At 51.3% G+C, this 3,987-nt stretch overlaps 1 long non-coding RNA gene across 1 annotated transcript in view; it reads left to right on the forward strand.

Moving 5' to 3' along the window:
- Positions 1 to 939: 939 nt before the first annotated feature.
- The window catches only part of LOC102499447 (uncharacterized), a 4,929-nt gene continuing 1,881 nt past the window's right edge, over positions 940 to 3,987 (forward strand). The window contains exons 1-3 of the long non-coding RNA XR_003547242.1: positions 940 to 958; positions 1,054 to 1,080; positions 2,319 to 2,345. This is a non-coding gene — a long non-coding RNA (uncharacterized LOC102499447). The remainder of the gene's footprint in view (positions 959 to 1,053; positions 1,081 to 2,318; positions 2,346 to 3,987) is intronic.

Below are 3,987 nucleotides of genomic sequence, written 5' to 3' on the forward strand. Positions count from 1 at the left end.
GCGTGGCTCTGTTTCCAGCAGGACAGGGGAGGGCCGGCCGCCCTGAGTGTGCGGGGCCGTCCTGGAGCGCCCCTGACCTGCTCCCCACCCTCGGGCTGCAGAGCCCTTCTTCCCTCAGGCCTCTCTCTGGAAACCAGCTTTTGTCGTGAGCCTGACTGTGCTGGGGCTCCTGCTCTGTGGGGCTGGTTGTTTCCTGAAGAGAGAACATTCCACAAAGTTGCAGGAGCAGCGGAAACAGAAGAGGCTGCTGTTGGAAAAGGAGGACGCCCAGCAGGCAAAGGAGGAGGCTCTGAAGGAGAGCGGTAAGGCAGGGGAGGCAGGGTGGGGCAGGTGCAGCAGCTGGTGCTGAGAGGGACAAGGAAACAGAAGTGGGGTCCTGAGTACAGAACTCCCCTGGCCTGGAGCCAAAAGCTGAGGCGATCCCAGAGGACAGCTGGGACTGTGGAGGCTCAAGTGGTGGGAGTGGAGCTAGAACGTCTTGTAGGACAGCAAAGCTCTGTGTTGGGAGTTCTCCAGGCTCAGTCTTCGCTTTCATTAGGGATGGAAGTGCATGTTTCTTCCTGGGTTTCTTCTTTTCGTCGTCTTCTTTTTTTTTTTTTTTTTTGCTACAGGGTGTATCTTTCTTCTTCCTTTGTTTGTTTTGTTTTTGTTTGTTTGTTTGTTTTATTACCATAGGGTTCATAGGATCACCAAAGAAGGACACAGACACATACACAGAGAGAACAGAGAAATCACCCCTGGGGCAGGGGAAACCACCCTGTGATTCTTTCTCCATTCTCCTTTTGGGATTTTTAGCACACACATACATGTACCTGGTGCATTTCTCCATCTGCCAGGTCCGGGACTTTAACTGCTTAGTTGGCCACGTGGGTCCAGCTGCCTTAGCCTTCACACCTGCTGGACCAGAACTTCATATTTTCTCTTCCCTCTCTTTCAGACGAACTCCAGGCCGCCCTCAGTAAGTCCTGAGTCCCCCCCTCCCCGCCCTCCCCGTGTCCCCTTCTCAGCAGACGTTCTGACCCCAGCTCACCTTGTCCTGTGTGTTCCTTTCAGGTGAGAGGAAAGCAGCTTACCTGGCTGGTGAGTGACCCTCCAGATGTCCTCGTTTCTCATCCACCTGTGCCCAGGTCCCCTGTCCTTGTTTCTGTCTGGGCTCAGCCATGTGGTCCCCTGTCCCTCCACCCTGGGAGCAGAAGTGGAAGCTGGTGGGGGGAGACCCTGCTCCATGGCTCTCCCACATCTGTGCCACTGCTCCTGCTTGGGGACCTGGGGGTGATGGTGACCCCTGATCTATTGTACACCCGGGTCTCCTCATCCCCACCTGACCTATCCACATATAGTTTTCTAGCCTTTAGTGCATCCCACTTCCAGTGTGCTCCCAGAAACTGAAAGCTAAATGCTGTGATATTTATTACATGAGCTATGTAAGTACATGGGGCCCTCAGTTTCAGGAGTGTCACCCCTCACCTCTTCTCCCCACAACACCATCCAGGGAGAGTCATTCCTCTTCCCACTTCCAGTGTGCTCCCAGAAACTGAAAGCTAAATGCTGTGATATTTATTACATGAGCTATGTAAGTACATGGGGCCCTCAGTTTCAGGAGTGTCACCCCTCACCTCTTCTCCCCACAACACCATCCAGGGAGAGTCATTCCTCTTCCAGCTCCTGAAGGTGCTAATTAAAACTTGACAGGGCGAGAACTGGGTGCTGGCTGGGGTGGAGTGTGAGGGGCGGGGCTGATGCTCCCTGGAATAGTGACGCTCCTCTCTAGGACAGCTGGGAGAGCGGCCGCTTTACCCAGAGCCTGCTGTATGTTCCTGTCCTTAAATCATTGCTCTTTTTGAGTTATGTTTCAAATAGATCTTTGCTGGAATAAAACTGGTTATAATAACGTTTTCTACTATATAGGAAGAACTTGAAAAGGTGTGGGACTTCCAAGAGTTTTGGGAATATAATTTATGCTTTATTACCTAAACTATTTTCACACATAATTTAATATTTGATTCTTAGCAGCAAAATCTAATGTAGATAGAATAGAATTTTTCCTGTTTTGAGGCCCAGAGCAGCCACGTGACTTGCCTAGAGTCACACAGCAGCAGCAGGACAGGGTGGAGCTGTCTGTGATGTGGGCATCCTGAGCTGTGTCCAGGGAGGTTCCCACCACCCCCTCTCTCCCTGCACATTGCAGGGGCCCCTTCTCCCCAGTCTCTCTCCTCAGACAGATGGACTTAGCTTAAAACAAAGAGGAGCGAGGGCCAGTACATTCACTGTGCGGGGCTTGTCCTGGCCGAGGTCTCACCAGCTGTGTTCCCTTTCAGCCTGGAGGAAGGCCCAGCTGTACGGGGGTAAGTGACTGAGTCTCCTCTGGCCTCCCCTCCCCGCCATGGCCCTGCTCTTCTCCCTCAGGGTCTCTGCACTAGGATGGCTCAGGTCCTCGCTCTCCTCCGTCAGAGACTGCAGGGAGCACGCCTCTGCCTCTGCTCGGGGCTCTTCCTCTACTGCAGCACAACACTCTCTGGAAACATCTTGTTTAACTGCTACTTCTTTGTTTTTAAAACATTTTTGCTATCGGGCACGTGAACTCACTGGAGACACAGAGAGAGAGAGAAAGCACAACCCAGGGGGCTGCAGGGTGTGGTGGGATTGGATATGGGCACCTCACAATCCCTTGTCTGCTATTTTTCTCTCATGGTTTAGGCAAGGTCACACATGTACCTCAAGCCACCAGGTCCAGGATGTGAACCTCAAAGTTGGCCCTGTGGGATCCAACTGCCCTAACCACCATGTCACTTGCTGCTGGCCCCAAGTGCTACTTCTTCTTTTTTTTTTTTTTTGGAGAGGTTTTTAGCTATAGGGTGTGTGTGCTCGCCAGAAAGACAGAGAGAGACAGAGAGACAGAAAGTGAGAAATCATCCCCCAGGGGGGATGGGCATGCCACAATCCCTTCTCCTCCAGTCTCCTCTTGGGATCTTGGGCATGCACACACATGCGCCCGGCGTGAGTTTTAAGCCACCGGGTCCAGGACTCGAACCGTGGTCGACTACGTGGGAGTCCAGCGACATAGCCATTACGCTAACTGCTGGTCCCCCAAGTGCTACTTCTTGTTGGTGCAGTGACAATGAGAGTTCAGCTGTGAGGAGAGTTCAGTGTGAGTGTAAAGACTGTACTCAGAAGTTCTGGTCCCAGAAAGTATTAGAAATTATATTCGACTGCTTAGGATGCAGGTCTCCCTTCAGGGGCACTCAATTCTGGATCTTCCCTACCCAGAAACACTTATATTTTCGTATCTAGTTTTGGTTTTTCATTTCGTCCCAGTCCTCTGGGATATCGGTCTTCTCTCTGTCTTTTCATGTTCTGACTTTCTATTCAAGATGCGTATCGGGACCAGCAGTTAGTGTAATGGCTATGTCGCTGGACTCCCACGTAGTCAACTGCAGTTCGCGTCCTGGACCCGGTGGCTTAAAACTCACGCCGGGCGCGTGTGCGTGCGTGCCCAAGATCCCGAGAGGAGAATGGAGGAGAAGGGATCTCGCTCTCTCTCACTCTCTCTCTCTTTCTCTCTCTCTCTCTCTTTCTGTCTCTATGTCTCTCTCTGTCTGTCTGGAGAGCACACACGTCCCATAGCAAAAACCTTTAAAAAAAAGATGAGTGTCTTCCTCTAAGCCTCCCCGGTCACAGAGGAGTCGGTTGTTCTGAATCTGGGGTCCTAGGCCTTTGGGATGTTTATGGCCTTGGGGTGGGTCTGTAATTTTTTACAGCTGTTAGCTCTTCTTTTAGGCGAATTCTGTTTTGCCTGAATGCTCAACTCTTGGTTGGGTTTCTTGGGGTGAAGTATGAAGATTGCAAAGGAAAAACAAGTAGAGAAAATAAAATTATTGACCAGAGAAAGGATGAAGACCAAATCATAAAAAAATAGAGTAGGAGGGGATGAGGGTAGGAGATGAGACAGAAAGTAGCATGTCTGAGACCGGCTCTGTAGAGGCGGGG

This window comes from Tupaia chinensis, unplaced genomic scaffold (genome assembly GCF_000334495.1).
Source record: "Tupaia chinensis unplaced genomic scaffold, TupChi_1.0 Scaffold143713_1, whole genome shotgun sequence".
Classification (NCBI taxonomy): Eukaryota; Metazoa; Chordata; class Mammalia; order Scandentia; family Tupaiidae; genus Tupaia; species Tupaia belangeri.